At 35.6% G+C, this 18,153-nt stretch overlaps 1 pseudogene; it reads left to right on the plus strand.

Annotated features, from left to right (window-relative positions):
* Positions 1 to 17,727, plus strand: part of LOC149209528 (heparanase-like protein 3) — a 31,657-nt pseudogene extending 13,930 nt beyond the window's left edge.
* Positions 17,728 to 18,153: the final 426 nt, after the last annotated feature.

Raw genomic sequence — 18,153 nt, forward strand, 5'->3', positions numbered from 1 at the left:
TGTGTCCTCAGAGAGTCAGTGAACTTGCACAGCGTAGAGGAAGCCACAACGATTGAGGAGGAAGACAAAGCGGTGATGGTAAGTGAAAACGATAAGACAGAGGCATGGAGAATGAATAAAACAGAAAAACAAAGAACATGGAGGTGTTGTTGTTGTGAATAACCAGAGTGAGAGGTAGCAGAAGTAGTAGAAGCAACAAAGGTAGGAGAATAGGAGTGAAGGAGAACCTCAGCAGAACAGAGATCAACAGCATAACAGTTTATTCCAGGGTTGGGCTGGAGCCAAAGAGGTTGGAGCCTCATAACTGAACAAGATTTAAATCCTTGGGAGTCGATGCTCCTAAGTACAGAACCATTGCAAAATAGATTTGGTGCTCTGGAGGTTGGAGCCTCACTGAAGTCCATGTTGGAGCTTGGCAACTAATCACAACTAGATATATACTTATATTGTATTTATTTCATTACATTGTTTTGTGTTAATAAAATCATTTATTCCAGCTATCTATTTTTGTGTTTCATATATATATGTGTGCTTTTGGTAACAACAAGAACAACAAAAAATAAATACTAATTCAACCCCCCACAAATATTTCCAACAATTGGTATTAGAGCAGGCTTCTTCATACTAGCCTAGCAGCTTGAAGAAGGATCTGCAGGCATGATGAGAAATCACGAAGCATCAAGAAGACCTCCTCTATTAAATGGCACTAACTTTGGTTTCTGGAAAAAGAGAATGACCTACTACCTAATGTCCCTTGGACTTGAAGTCTAGAATTTTGTTCAAAATGAGTATCATATGCCTACCACTCTTCCAATGGATCAAGACGAGAGGAAAGCCTACATTGCAAATGCAAAGGCCTTAAACTCCATCATTAGTGGAATCACCGATTCCGAGTTCACGAAAGTTGTGAACTGTGACTCTGCCAAAGAAATGTGGGACAAGTTAGTTGGATTATACGATGGAGACTCAAAAGTCAAGAAGGAAAAGCTTCAAACTCATAGAAGACAATTTGAAAGCCTGAGGATGGAAGATGAAGAAGATATTGTAGTATACCTCCTCCAAGTAGTTAAAGTGGTCAACTCCCTTAAAAGATTGGACGAAAAAATTGAAGAAAGTACCATTGTTCAAAAAGTATTAAGATCTCTTCCAGATAGATTTGACTCCAAAATAAGTGCCATAGAAGAAGAAAAGGATCTAGATACCCTCAAGATGGATGAAATCCATGGAATTCTCACTACCTATAGATGAGGAAAGGTGGCCCAAACTCTAAAGATGCAGCATTCAAGGCTTCAAAGTTAAAGAAGGAGAAAGAAAGGAATGACTGTAGTGATAAGTCCAATATGGAATCCAAATTGGCTCAACTTGTACGAAAGCTAAAGAAAGGATCTAAGCTTAAAGGCAAGTACCCTCTTATCTATTTTAAGTGTGGAAAAATAGGTCATTATGTAGCAAAATGTCCTCATAAACATGATAGTGATGATGAAGGAAATTCTAGAAGAATGGCACACAAAAAGAAAGGGTTCAATAAGAAGAACTTCTTCTCTAAGCAAGATGAGTCTGATGAGGATGAGTTTATGGTCATAAAAAAAAATCAGATGAGGAAAGTGACCATGATGAAAGCCAAGAAACATTATTCATGGAATTCACAAATAATGATGACTTAGGGCTGGAAGGAAATGTAGATGAACTGTTAATTAGTGACATTGAAGAAAATGAAAAACTATGGAATAAAATCATCTCTCTCAAAGTGGAAAACGAGGAAACAGGAAGGAGATAAGATCTCTTGGAAGCAAAGCTAAAAGAGAAATAAGAGACTTGTGAAGAATGTGAAGCCAAAATAGTGTCTCTGAGAAAGGAGTTGGAGCAAATTAAAAAGGGCTGTAAAAGCTCTCAAATACTTGAGACTATTCTAAAAAGTCAAAAACCCCAACATGACAAGTCTGGAATAGGTTTCAAAGGAGAATCCTCAAGCACTAAGAATAGTGTGAAAAGCTATGCCGATGCACTTTCCTGCAATTCAAAAGAAGAAAAAGTATGCTATCAAAATCCCATCCCAAATCTGAAGAATGAAGAGAGAATTACTCCAAAGAAGAATGTGGAGTCGAATCATGGATACTACGACAAATACAAACCTATACTCCACCAAGGTCCCATCTCAAATCCAAAGAACGAGGTAGGAGTAATTCCCAGGAAGGAAATCGTCTCAAACTGTGGCTACTTCAACAGGTACAAAACCATCTTTCTTGGAAATTGTTTTCATTGTAAAAACTTTGGTCATCAAGCCAGACATTGCATGGCTCGCAGAAGTGAAACACCTAAGCTAAAGGACCGAATGATCAATTCATATTCCCCAAAGGCAGGGACAAAGAAAAACCTTCAATTCATTTGATCCCTTGACCAAATTCGATCTGATTTGCTCATTCTGCTACAATAATGGACACTATGAACAAAACTTCCCACTCAAAGGAAGAAAGACAAGTAGTAAGAATTCCAACATGGATAAATGCGATCTGGCTCTATATGCTCAAAATAATGGAAATCATTGGTTTGTGGATAGCGGGTGTTCTGGACATATGACAGGAGACAAGAGGAAGTTTGTCTTATTGAGAAAAAAGGAAGGAAATGTGTCTTTTGGAAGTGGATCTGCCAGCATTGCAAGAAAAGGAACTGTTACTCTGATCAATAGAAAAGGAAAAGCTCAAGATGCTCTACTAGTAGATGGGCTCAAACACAATCTCCTGAGTGTCAGCCAAATCTGTGATCAAGGACATAAGGTTGTCTTCAACACCAAAGACTGTGAAATAAGGAACTCTTCCTCAGGGGAACTTGTGGCGAAAGGGGTTAGAACACCAAACAACATTTACATTCTAAACAAGATTCAAGAAAATAAGTGCTACCTGAGTCAGACAAATGAAAGTTGTCTATGGCACAAGTGACTTGTGCATACAAGCTTCAAAAATCTGGTCAATATTAGCAAGATTAGAGTAGTACGAGACATCCCAAGTATTTTCAAACCAAATCAAGGAGTATGTCGTCCATGTCAACATGGAAAGCAAACCAAAACCAGCCACAAGACAAAGGAGATCTCTACATCAAAGCCCTTGGAGATCATCCATGTTGATCTATGTGGACCAACTAGAAATCAAGCACTCCAAGGAGAAAGGTACTTTGTGTTATTTGTTGATGACTATACTAGAATGATGTGGATATATTTTATAAAGTATAAGTATGAAAGTTTTGAAAGTTTTAAGAATCTAAAATCCCTTGTAGAAAATGAAAAAGATTCAAAAATTAAGTGCCTCAAAACAGACAGAGGGGGAGAATTCACATCAAACGAGTTTAGTAAGTTCTGTAATATTCATGGAATTAAAAGGGAATTCTCTGTTCCCAAAACACCTCAGAAAAATGGGGTAGTTGAAAGAAGAAACCGAACAGTCCAAGAAATGGAAAGAACAATGTTACTAGCAGCAGACTTGCAGCTGAAATTCTGGAGAGAGGCAGTAGGGACAACTGTCTATACATTAAAATGAACTCAATTGAGACCAAACCGTGAAAAAAAACCTTATGAGTTATGGAAAGGAAGACCGGCTTCAGTAAAGTACTTCAAGATCTTTGGAAGCAAGTGCTTCATAAAAATCAATGATGGCTCACCAGGAAAGTTTGATTCTCTAGTTGATGAAGGGGTATTTCTTGGATACTCTACACGGAGCAAGGCTTACAAGTGCTACAATTTTCGACTAAGGAAAATAGTGGAAATCATTGATGTAAAGGTTGATGAAGGACTTCTAGAAAAATAAATTGAAGAATATGAAGATGATCTTTTCATTGAAGAAGAAGGACCTGAAGAAGAAGAACATGAAGAAGAACAAATAGATGAGGAAGAAGAAGAGGAGAAAGAACCACTTCATAGCCCTTCAAAGATGAAGTTTATCCAGACATATCTTCCTGAAGAGCATATTATTGGTAATAGAAATGAAGGGATGCAAACCCAAACAAGGGTGACCATTACACCAAAGAGAAATGTTATTTCTCTTCTATGTATGACAGAGCCAGAAACATTTGCAGAAGCAAGTAAGGATTCTCATTGGGTAAAATCCATGGAAGAAGAAATGTCCCAAATTGAGAAGAACAAGACATGGGAGCTGGTACCTTGTCCAAAGGACAAAAACATAATAGGAACTAAATGGGTGCTCAAAAATAAAATGAATGAGGAAGGATATGTTATCAGAAACAAGGCAAGGCTTGTCTACAAAGGCTATTCACAAATTGAAGGAATTCAATTTCAAGAGACACTTGCACCAGTAGCCCATATGGAAGCTATCGGGATGTTCTTGGCTTTTTCTTGCTCAAAAGGTTTCAAAATCTACTCAAATGAACATGAAATCAACATTTCTAAATGGGGAACTCAAAGAAGAAGTCTACATGGAGCAGCCAGAAGGGTTTGATCTAACAGAAGGAAAGGACTGAGTCTGTAAGTTGAAAAAGGCTTCATATGGGTTGAAACAAGCTCCTAGAGCTTGGTATGCAAGATTGAATCACTATCTACAACAACAAGGCTTCAAAAAGGGAGTGGCTGGAAGTAATATATACATAAAGACAGATGAAGGTAAGTTACTAGTTATTCTTTTTTATGTCAATGATCTAATTTTTGCTAGTAATAATGATGAAATGAGCCATGAATTTTCTCAAAACATGTCAAAAGAGTTTGAGATGTCAATGATAGGAGAGTTGTCTCACTTCCTTGGACTTCAAGTATCTCAAACCAGAGCAGGATTGCGTATATCTCAAACCAAATATCTAAAAGACATGCTCAAAAAATATGGAATGGAGGACTGTGCACCCATGAGCACACCTATGACCACAAACTACAAATTGAGCAAAGATAATGACTACCCTCTAGTAGATGTAGCTCATTATAGGTAAATGATTGGAGCCCTTCTATAATTAACAACTACAAGACTAGACATAATGCAGGCAGTAGGAATGGTGAGAAGATTTCAATCTGCTCCCAAACAATCTCATTTATTAGCTGTAAAAATAATTCTTAGATATTTGAAAGGCACTTCTGATTTCGGTCTTTGGTACCCAAAGATCTCAACACTAACTATAACTACATACACTGATGCTGATTGGGCTGGAAGTATAGATGATCGGAAAAGTACTGGTGGAAATGTGTTCTTCCTAGGAGACTGTTTAGTATCCTGGCTCAGCAAAAAATAGTCATCAATATCATTATCCACAGCCGAAGCTAAATATATTGTCGTAGCAGACTGTTGTACTCAAATACCATGGATGAAGGAAGCTCTAAAAGATGTTAACATATGTATAGAACAACTTATTACCATCTATTGTGACAACACAAGTGCTATCAGTCTCATCAAAAATCTAGTAATACACTCAAGGACCAAACACATACCAATCAAGTATCATTTCCTCCGTGAGCAAGTAGCTGAACAAAACATCGTCCTGGTGTATATCAGTACCAAGGAGTATATAGTTGATATTTTCACAAAACCTCTTCCTCAAGAAGCATTTGAACATCTGCGTCAAAAGATGGGGGTTATCTCTTTATCATCACTCAAGTTCATTCATAAAGATGTAGCAGGATAGGGGAAGAAGTTTAATAGGGGAAATCTGTATGCATTACTTTGCCATTGATTTCAAAGGGGAAGAGCAGAAGAATATTGCTACCAATAACAAAAGGGAGACTGTTGGACACAGATTGTCATTATGGCAATATTTGAGGAGCAAACAAAGCTATCGGAGGAGCCAAGAGGAGCAGACAGAGACACATATGTATATGTCATATATATATATATATATATATATATATATATATATATATATATATATATATATATATATATATATATATGCCAAAGAAGAGGAGCACACAGAGCAAATGAAGAAAATAGAGAAACAGAGCCATTGAAGAGCTTGTATGCATGCTTTAACACTATCAGTGGAGAGAAAGCCCATATATATAGGCTTAACACTATCGGCGGGCAAACTATGCATCTATGGAACATTACACTATCGGGAGGGGTGATACACCTCAAACTCATGTATTTACCCATCGGTAGAAAAAACCATGCATATATGTGTTTAACACTATCGGAGGCACAAACGAAGGCCAAGGCATGTACATAGGCAAATACACTATCGGAGGTGGAAAGCGGACCTGAAATTTTATGAATGGGAGTGTTAAGTTGTATTGGGTCTAGTACATAATAGTATATTGCATCGGCACTACGGGAGTGGTGTTATAGTGTGTCAAGTGGACCATTGCGATCACCGATAGCGATTATCGCATCAGCAGTCGAGCGGAAGTAATACAGTGTTAAGTGGTCCTTTCTTTGTGATCGCCAATAGTGATACATACATACATACATACACACATACATACATACATACATATATATATATATATACACATATACGCAGACCCGATGAAATATCAGAACTGACTCAATGTAATATCACGTCAAATGGTGGATCAACCATTGTGCATTAGTGTAGTCATGGGTCCAATATATAAAGGACCCTCGGGAGTCACGAATCACTGATTGCGATTTAAGCGCAGACCCAATGCAGAAATAGATGTGGGTGTAATACACCCTGAAGTTCGCCCTTTAGTCTTTTTCAACTGTTTCACCTGCGGTTCCTGTGTAATCGAGTTTTTTGGCTTGTGTGGGGTTTTTAGGCCGAAAGGCCTATGATAAATGGACCAATGATTCAGGAGGTTGAATGTATATTAAATGGGGTGTATCAGGGTGATGGAGATTGTGATTGGGGCATAACGTCTCTGTTAAACAAAAAAACTTTGTGCATGCCTGCAATCATTGTCAAAGGAGTGCTGTTACAATTGTAACCGGGAAGATGCATTCTCCGTGGATTTTTGGACCTCTCTAATGAATCTACATGTCCTCAGAGAGTCGGTGAACTTGCATAGTGCAGAGGAAGCCACAACGACCGAGGAGGAATAAAAATAGGTGGTGGTAAGCGGAAATGATGAGACGGAGGCATGGGGAATGAATAAAACAAAAAAACAGAGAACAGGGAGGTGTTTCTATTGTGAATAACCAGAGTGAGAGGCAACAGAGGCAGTAGAAGCAGCAGAAGCAGGAGAATAGGAGCGAAGGAGAACCTCAGCAGAATAGAGATCAGGGGCATAACAGTTTATACCAAGGTTGGGTTGGAGCCCAAGAGGTTGGAGCCTCAGAACTGAACAGGATTGGAATCCTTGGGAGTTGGTGCTCTGGAGGTTGGAGCCTCACTGAAGTCCAAGTTGGAGCTTGGCAACTAATCACAACCAGATATATACTTATATTGTATTTATTTCATTGCACTATTTTGTGTTAATAAAAGCATTTATTCTAGCTATATATTTCTGTGTTTCATATATATATGTGTGTGTGTGTGTGTGTGTGTGTGTGTGTGTGTGTGTGTGTGTGTGTTTTAGGTAACAACAAGAACAGCAAAAGAGAAGTATTGATTCACCACCCCTCCCCACCCTCTCAGTATTTCCAACAACGTCATTGTTAAAAAATGTTGAAAATGTACTCTGAAAAAAATGCGTTATTCCAACATCAGCACTTTTAGAATTCAAGGTGTTTTTTTGCGCCAAACAAAATGGATTTTATTACTTTTTTACTATTATTTTTAAAAAATATTGAAAATTTACTCTGAAAAAAATTGGTGATACAGAAACAACACTTTTTATTTTCAGGTTATTTTTTCATGTTTTGTTTTGGGTTTTTGGGCTCAAGTACCCGTTTTGGGGTAATAGATCCCATTTGATTGGTAATTATGTTTTCCTTCTTGAATGAATTCATAACCTCAACAACAATGGCAATTGTTGTCCTCTCTTCGACAACATCTTGAAAATACCCCTAGGTGTAATGTAGTTGTTGTATTATATCATCCCACCTCGATTAAGGACATGTTTCCCTTGAATATGCTCCTCAACGCTTTTATCTCTTCTTGAGTTGTTTTGTATTTTCCATAAGTTTTCTCATTTTCTATCTTGGAAAACCTCAATTGTTTTTCTTTATTATTCAATTCTAGTTGAGATAGTGTCAAATCATCTTGGATATTTTTTGTTTTTGCCTTAGAAATTGAGAGCTCAGGCATCATCTTTGACAACTTTTCTAAGGGATCATCTGATTCATTAGGAATTACAACAATACAAATATGGCTTTTAATAGTATGGTCCAATTCTCTAACCATTTTTGTTTATGGATGAGATTTATTTATTCCTATAAATCAACATGACCATTAATTGTTCTTTTTCTTTGTCCACGAAGTGTACTTCAGCAGCTTGTATAGACTTTGTTATATGCATCTTTAGTTTCTGCTTCAAGGATTGGATTTCAGCTTCTACTCCTTGTATTAGGCCCTTAATTTCCTCCTTGTTTTCTGGGTCAAAAACCAACTTGATGATCAACTATTTGAAGCCTTCGTTATGTACATACAAAGCCCTAGAATATGCATTTTCTTGCTTGATTCTGTTAGAGGCCTTTTCCATAAGCTTCTCTGCTTTGCTACTTGACAATGAAGCTCTTCTTGAATCATGATATATCATCTTGCTAGTTTTCCTATGAAAATTGATCTTGTTAGTTAGAGGGACGTAAAAAATGTTAAGAGAAAAGTCCACAATCTTAAATTTAGCTTTTATGGGGAGTAATTGGGCAGTGGGATGCAATAGGAAGTGTTTAAGTTGATTCTTCTCAAGATCCATTTTTGAAAGCAATTTGGTTTGAGAAGAAGATGAGGTTGTTTTATTAGCTAGGACATTATCTCTCCTCTGACCTTATGATTGTTTTATTCAATTATTCGATAATCCCTTAATGTTGTGTCTAAGACATAAGGGCTTCCTTCAATTGTGGGCACTTTCAGGTCTATAGAGTTAGAAGGTGCAATATGCCCTGGATTTTTCAGGCTTGTTTGAAAGCTTGGTTGATCAGAGGTGCTTCATGTTAACTTCACTTACATTTATTCCTCACTCTTAGGTTGTATTTTAGCCATTTTTGATGATTATGCTTCCTCCATAGGTAAATCCATTGGTTCAAGATGATTTCTCTTTAAAGTAGTTTATTTGACTGAGGGTATCTCAATCTCCAGTTATGAACTAATGGGTCAAGCCTCTTGATTTGCCTTCCATTCTATTTCAGGCCTACTTTCATGGGAATATCCATATAGTCTAGTCTCTATAAAATATTTCGAAAAAATACAATTCCCTAACCCTGATATCCTTACTAAGTCGTAGCGACTACTTTTGTTATGGCAAGATCCTTCAAGGTAGTTCACCATTTAGGATAATATAGACCATGGCCATGAAGGTGGACATAAACTCAGAAAACCCTTTATTTTCATGCTTTCTTTTGACTATGTTTGTCCATTCAATCAGCGACTTCCTCTAGTTGTTAGAGTCAAAAGTACTCAGAAAGAAATACTCAAATTTGGTAATGTGGGTGCAAAAGAAGAGATAGACTGGGATGGAAGGGTGTTTGAAGAAAATTTCAATGTCAAACTCCTCAAACTGAAGATTGATGGATTTAGCTAGGTATTTAGGTATATCTATATTCACATTATGGTCCATCATGTGAATTAAAAATGCTAAGATCAATTTAGTTACATTACTCGTATCTTCTTCCCCAAGTAGTACTAATATTGAAGCTAAAACTTTTTGAGCATATTGAAAAAATTTAAATATAGGGTATGTTTTAGTTGGTTGTGGAGTTGGTGCCTGTGGAGGTGAAGTCATTGGAAACGTAGCTAGTTTGTTTTTCTTTGATAATTGAGTGAAATCCAAAGACAATGAGACTTCAATGAATAAATTTGGGCCTTGAACATTAGGGAAATAGAAAGCCTTGTGGATGAGGATGGTGGTAACCTCCAGGATGATTTCTCTTATGGAAGATGCAACATAATTACTCTGAGAAACATATGCAGAGTCCAACCAAGTCATCAATTCAGGGAAATGCTAGATAGTTGGGGCTATCACATAGTACAGGCCAAATTTGACAACACTAAAGTAGTCTTGTTTATTCAAGAAATTTCCCAGCAGTCAAAACAAAATTGGTTAAATTCTATAGGACATCATGAGTCATGAATTTTAATCTGAGAGTCCATTTGAGGTTCTTGAGTAGATGGATTGGAAGTAGTAGGTTTTGGGGCAGTTTTTTGAGGTTCATTGAGCTCGAACATAATGAAATTGGGGTTTAGTTCAATGTGTAAATACCTCAAATTGAAGATAAATAATGTAAAATGAGTTGTACTAGTTGTAGGATGACATGGACATTGGTTACAGAATTGTTTAAGACTTGAAAATGATGGGAAAACGGTTAATCAAAACCCCATTTTAACATTTTTGTTCGAGTAGGAAAAGAGAGTTTACTGTGGTACAAGGATAGGTGAATAACATGACATGCGGATGACATGGAACGTGAGGTGGATGACTGAGGTGGCAAGAAGAGATAGCAAAAAAATCTGGTTCACCTTCTCACATAATACGTGGAGAAGCCATGTGTTGGGAGTCAAGGTGATTTTACAAAAACCATTTTCTGCCCTACGCTACCCCCTGTTGGTGGTTTCTGAGAAATGAGTCGAGGGTGGCACAATCAAATGTGTCCATTGATCAGTTTATCAATGTGATTTCAATCCCACTTTGTGCCGCCCCCCATCCTTTTCAAAATCCGTGCATGTTGGTGTGATGCGGTTACATATGATGTGGCTGCCAATCAGAAAAAACGTGATCCACCATTGAAGTTGCATGGTGTTTAGTCTATAGGTTTGATTGTTGCGAGCCAACTTTCTTTTAACTATGTGTCAAGCCCTACAAATGTTATACCATATAATAATAAGAATACACTTGATTGGATTCTAACCTTTGTGTAAAACTGTCTTTTTTTGTTTTTATTTTTATTTTTCTCTTTTTCTTTTTTTACATATACATCTTTGATTTTTTAAATTTTGGAACAACATTGTGCATGGCCATTATGGTCATTCTTGTGTATATATTCTAGTTGCCAAAACCATCGGCCAAGGAACTCTATCTTTCCAATGGCCTTTGTCAAGTAAACATCCTTAATCCATGGTTATTTATTCCAATTTCCAAGTAAATCGACTTTGAATTCCAATTTTAAAATTTAAATAGAGGGAAGGATTATTCATGCCATTCACTTGAGAAAACCTATGAAACTAAAAAGAAGGTTTGTATTGGCAGATGAGGAAGCAGGAATCTTTTTGTTGATCATCTGTAGTGAAATCACCATTGTTACCTTTCTCTGATCCTCCAACATTCATCTCAACAACCTGGTCATCCAAACTTTGTTCTGTGACAATGCAATTGGGTAGAAAGTGGATAGAGGGACAAGGAAGGGAGTATATATGACACATTTCCATTTCCAACCTCCCAACCATGGCACTAAAACCCCTTTCTACTCTTCCAAGTCTCTTACACCATGGCCAAAGAAGGGTAGAGAAGAGGTGGGGTCGGGGTGGGCATGGAATCCAAATATGAACATATTGTCATTTCCACTGTCCCTGTTGTAGCACCAAAACCCATTTCCACTCTTCCCACCCTCTTCCACCGTCCCTAATTGAGGCAATTTCACTCTTTTCATAGATACCTAAAATTAAGCCTATGGAGTTAAGGATTCTCTTATAAAGAGAAAAAGCATTGTACCATAACATTGGACTAGTTAGTGACTTGGCAACATCGAGTTATTTAATCGATTCAATATATTGTCAATATTTCCTCATTCACTCAATGATAGGTCATATTATCTAATCTAAAGCCACTAGATAATTAACTTGTGCTTGGTTGTTATAAACTAATAATTTACTTGTGTTATATGAAAGAAAAAGCTTTGCCCAGTAACATGGAAATTAACGCACCAAGAAAGCCAAGGACAAAACCTCGATGATAAACACCAGACTTAATGTTTATTGCAATTAACATCAATTGCTAATGGGAAACACTCCAACTTCATGCAATCAAGTAATTGCAAAACCATGTTTACCTTGTGCACCGTGTTGGTTTATGCTCACTATTTTTTTTAGTAACCTTTCAATATAATTTTATGCCATAATTAAGTGATAATATAAATAAATTAAATTTAAAACCTATATTATAAAAATAATAAATAAAATTAAGTTTGTGCGTGTTATTTTTTCAGTTTAAATTTCTTTCAAAATAAAATTTATAAAATATATTTTGAGAAATATCTTCATGCCAAGTCCCATCACTTCCATGCTTAGAAGCTAGGTGTTCTCAACAGGTTAGCTATATGTGCACTGAGAATTTCTAACAAAGACCACCTCTCCAAAGAGAAAACCCATCTCCTAAATTCTTTTGGCAATAATGGATATAGTAGGGAACAATGTCTTAAAGCCTTCCTCAAAGCTAGAAAAGTTCCTAAGGTTAAGAAAGACCCTAGTGATCGTAATTCAGGGGTACATCTCCCTTTCATCCAACGGACCACGGACAAGATTGTGAGAATCTTGAAGAAGCTTAATGTTCCCTCAAGCTTTAGACCCCTGAACACCATTAGAAGTTTGTTAAAATTTGCTAAAGGCTTAGTGAAACCAGTGGATATGAGAGGTGTTTATGTCATCCCGTGTTCTTGTAGAACCTCATACATTGGCAAAATTGGCAAGTCAATAAATCAGAGGATTAATGAACACGCAGTCGACATCAAGCATGGGAGGACCCGCTCTTCAGCTTTGGTTGAACATGCTGAGAAGACAAAGCGTAATATCTTCATTGAGGCGGCTAAGGTTATTGCAAAGATTTCTCATTTTCATCACCATAAGTTCAGGGAAGCCATTGAAATTTTGAGGAGATCAAGTAATATAAACATGGATGACAGATGAAAATCAGTAGTCGCTGGATTCCTGCTGTTTCCTCTTAATTTTTTCTCCTTCTTAGTCTAGAGGTTTTGTTGGTTTCCCTTTTTTTCCTTTTTATCTCCTTGATTCGAGTTTCTTCTGATTTCTCCACCTAGGTTTTATTGATTCCCCTTTGTTTCCCTTTTCCTTCTTTTTTTAATAATTTAATTAATGCTTTATTTTTATATTCCTCCTTTGACTTAAGAGGTTATATTTGGTTTATTTTCTTATAAGAATAATGTTTCCCTTATTTCAATTATTTTAATTGAAGTGGATTATTATCTAATTATGTATTTCCATTTATATACATATTTATTTACTTATTCTTAGTCTAGTCAAAGTTATTTTTCTAGGATTTTAATTTATATATTTGATTATTTAAAAAGAATATTTAATTTTAATTAGTTTAAAATTAATTTAAAGTAATATCAATATTTATTTATATACATTTATCTCAATTAGTTATATTAAAATTAAATTAATTCTTTATTTTATAATTTTATATATTATAATTTTATTAATCTTAATTTTCTATATTCCACTTTTAACTTACAAAGTTATATTTAATTGTTTTTTTATTAGTTTATGGTTCCCTTACCCCTACCCTCAATATACATAGAGTGTTATTTTTTCTAGGATTTTAATTTATTTACTTTTATCTATTTCATTATTTAAATTATAACTAAATGATATATAGAGTGCCTTATAATCTTTTATTCATATATATTTATTCTTGGTCTAGTCATAAATTATTTTTTCTACGATTTTAATTTATTTATTTATATCTATTTAATTATTTAAATTATAACTAAATGATTAAAAAAAAATCCGTTAATGTCACGTCTTCAAAAATAATAAAAATGATTTTCATGTTGGCCAATCTTAACCTATATATAAATTTGTAATCTTATTAATGGACAAAGATTAATTATTAAAATATATCTATCTATTTTAATAGAGAGTAAATTATCTCATACTTTTAATAGTTCCTTTATCATATACCTGAATTTGAATGGAACATAAATTTACCTTTAAAAAAAAAAATTCACCACATTAAAATTCCAAATTGAGTAAAATTTTAAACATTTTTACCTAACATTAATCCAATTTGAGTAAAATTTTAAACATTTTTACTCTTTACTAAAGCTAATGTCATTTTGTAAATCAAAGGAAAAAGGTTAATTCAACACAAAGAATCAAAAATCTTGCTCCAAAATCTTTAATATTTATTTTAACTAAAATTTTTTAAAATGAATCTTTAAAAGGAAAATCTATATCATAGGGATATATTAAAATCTTTAAAGTCATAATATTTCCATGTTAAAGTTATAATATTTGAAAATATTAATTTGATATAGTTTTATTATAAATTTTTTTATCATGTCATCTAAAAAACATCATTAAATCTAATATTGATATTATAATATTAATATTTTTCTTTACAACTGTGGTACACAGTGAGTGAGTGATCGCTACATCCATGAGTAATAATCTGGGCAGATCCACCCGAAGGGATCTCCCTGTCGGCTTATTTAGTTGTTTCTAACCCGAAGGGTGTCGAGGAGATTTTACCCCATGACCCCCGAATTGGCAAGGTACTTAGCAACCTACCAATTGAGCTATAACTTGGGGCCTATAACTTTAATAATATAATTAATATTAATATTAATATATTATAGTATTATATTATTAAATTTAATAGCTTTGGATTAATGTAATTACACAGTAAGGCGTTTCCCTTTGAAATTAACTCCCCTTTTTGTCCACTTGTCATCATTGTGCACCCTAAGATGATATGTTAGACAATTCAAAAAGGCTCAACCGTTAGATCAGGGGAAAGTAGTTACTAATTCATTGCAAGTTGAAAGTAGTTACTAATTCGTTCACTTTCTGCGAGCTTCTACTGCTTGCGAAATGGGGCAACCATCACCACATCTTGACCATCACACTTGTGTTCTCTGTTGTGTATATGTTCATAGAAATATTGGGCATATACAGAGAATGTTGAGCATCAGTTCGAAGCAGTATGCAGCTGATGTAATTCAGTGTGATAAGATTCTGAAACAGATTTACAAGGATTTTCAAAAGAAACCACTCCTCATAGCACCTGATGGATTTTTTGAAGCCGACTGGTTTAAGGAGATTATTCGGCAAATAGGACCAAACATTTTGGATGTTGTTAAACATCATATCTACAATCTTGGGGCAGGTGCAGACAATAAATTCTATAGTTTTCATTAAAATCTTTGATAGTATGATGTTCTTATAGGACATTAACCTTTATCTCCTGATCAGGTGTGGATGAGCACCTTGTGGAAAAGATATTGGATCCATCTTATCTGAGTCGAGAAGCATCCACATTCAAGAGTGTGAAAGCCATTTTGCAGGAATATGGGCCTTGGTCAAGTGTATGGGTGGGTGAAGCTGGTGGGACTTATAACAATGGGCACCATCTCATCACTAATGCTTTTATATTTAGTTTTTGGTAAGCTCAGTTTTCTTAATATTCAATGTTTATTATACTCTTTGGAATTGAAATATCAATAATTATTCATTGCATTGCGATCAGGTATTTAGATCAGCTTGGCATGGCATCTACGTATAATACCAAGTCTTACTGCAGACAAAGCTTGATTGGTGGTAACTATGGCCTTTTAAACCCAACGACTTATGTGCCAAATCTTGATTATTACAGGTAAAGCTTTATGACCTAATATCTACTTATTAAATTGGTTATACCAATGCCAATCTAATGGAGAAGTTTATAGCAGATTTTTCTGCAGGATAAGGGTCATGGAGAGAACTAAAATTGTTCACCCATCTTTGGACATGGGCATAGTGCTAACATTTGTTAGGGTAAATTATGTTGCAGTGCACTTCTCTGGCATCAACCAATGGGAAAACGTGTTCTTTCAACAATTTCTAAAGGAACAAAATATTTGCATGCTTATGCACATTGTACTAAGAATGCGGTAAGTATGGAGAAACTATGAAGATTGTAGAAGAACTAATATTTATCTGGTAACAAAAGGTCCAATTAGGATTACTTCTGTAGCTAAGCCTCTGTAATGCAAAATATATAAGGATAATCATAATTTGCATACTTATTCCTTTCTTGATCCTCATCACTTCGGTAAAGAGGACAGAAACCAGGGTTTTAGTTAGTTTATTATTTGTTGCATTCGATATTCTGTCCAATCATTTGCTCATTGAATGCATACTTAGCAGCAGTATGGATGTGGTAAAACGAATTAGGGTATTAATATGAAACACCCTTTTCTTTCTTTCTTTTAACGACTCCATCTAATCTTTCTGTGTGGTCATTTTTTCACAACCAGAGAGGAATCACTTTATTGTTGATCAACTTTAGTAGGGACACTCGTACCTTTGTGCAACTCTCTACCATTTTAGGAATGTTTGCAGAAGAAATGGATACTGTCTTGAAGTTTTCAATGTTGAAAATGCAACAAGATGATGGAGCTTAGTGGAAAGGAGTCGTCTTCACTAAGTGGGCCTGCAGGCTATTTTTGGCACAAAGTCTATTTTTAGACATATGGATCATGGTCTATGAGTTGCAGGATTCTCTTTGTGGATGATTGGTCATGTTGGTAAAAATAGATGGACTTTTATTTTTAGACATATGGGCGGTTTCTATTTTTAGACTGCCAAGCTAAAAATAGAACAGTCGAATATTATTGTCTCATAATAATATTTGGACTATAAACATTATCTTATCCTCTTGGAGCACTTCAGTTTGAACTACAGATGTGGCACATGCAGCTATCAGTCGGAAATATGCTTTTCTTGTGGGTCAGTTGAACTATTGCATGCAGGACTTCAGTTAGAACTCATGTGGTTGAGTTTCGGTGGAGTTGATTGTGGAGTTGATGGAGTTGTGTTCAGTTTGACTTGGTTAAACTAGTTGTATTTAGTCTAACTGCAAAATACACTAGTGATGAGTAATGTGAATTAATTATTAATTAATTCACTAATTATTAACTCATAAAGCAACTAAAGAATACATCAATTAACTCAGTGCATGGAACGCTCAAAGGAGACAGGTGTTAGAGGTTGAGATTGCTATCAGTTGTGACTATAGTTGTGCGTGAGATCTTGCACAATCAATGGGATTGAGTTATGCCAATGAGGACTGCGCAGTGTGGCCAATATCAAGGCAATTGTAGCTTGTGCTCACGTGATTTTCACTTTGGATTGTGCAGTGGAGGCAGGCAAAGCAGCGGAGGAGATTTGAACCTGTGACTTGTTCGGATCTAAGCTAGTTTTGTGTGTAACAGGTGGAGATAGTACTGAGTACTTGAGAGGAGTATTGTACTATGTATTGTTACATGTTCTCAATCATTATAATATATAGATAGTGTGGGGTTTTCAATTGTATGCTTTCCCCGTGATATACTGTGTTGATATGTGTGATTGATGCTTCAATGTGCGCATGCGATTGTTTCTGAATACTGCAAATTGATGATCAATAGTAGAGGAGGTTATGTATTATGCATGAATTCCACAAATAGTGTATAATCAGGATAATCTCTGTGAATAAGTGTTATATTATTCAAAATTTCTACATTCAAATGCCAAGGAGCTGAGAAATTTGATTGCAAGATCGAGACTGAAGTATCATTTGACAGCTAAAGATGGTAATCTCAACAACCAAACTATGCTTCTCAATGGGAAAATTCTTTATGTGACCCTTGAGGGTGACATACCTTCTTTAGAGTTGATGACTATTGATGTCGACAAACGTATTTCTGTAGCACTCTCTCTATTGCATTTGTGTCTCTTCCAGATGTTCAATTGCCAACATGGAACAATTAGGGATTTATGTGTATATGTTCACAGAAAGATTGGGCATATACAGAGAATGCTGAGAGAATGTTGTAAGATGAGCTTGCAAATTGTGAGAATACACGCTCACAAGTTTGGAACTTAGAGAACAGTTTCCATAAATCCCTCTGAGAAAAATGTGGGTGTGGACTTGTCGCAATTCATCGGCATTGATATAGGCCTACAAAATATTTAAATAGGTATGATTTTCTTCCTCACATAGTGGGCTCGAGACTAAATTTCTGGCATTACATGTTTAGGTTTAGGTACCTTACTTTTGCTTCTGTGACTGTATTAGATTAAGGGAGCTTGCAGATTGTGTAGGTCGTGGATCAAGCTGTTGATCACCCTGCTCTAGCACAAATCCCATGCAAAGAGCAAAGGTCGAGCATCAACAGAAGCACTATGTACTCCTAT

The sequence above is a fragment of the Pinus tabuliformis genome, chromosome 1_2, assembly GCF_031772625.1.
Source record: "Pinus tabuliformis cultivar Carrire ecotype Pingquan chromosome 1_2, CPIR1, whole genome shotgun sequence".
Classification (NCBI taxonomy): Eukaryota; Viridiplantae; Streptophyta; class Pinopsida; order Pinales; family Pinaceae; genus Pinus; species Pinus tabuliformis.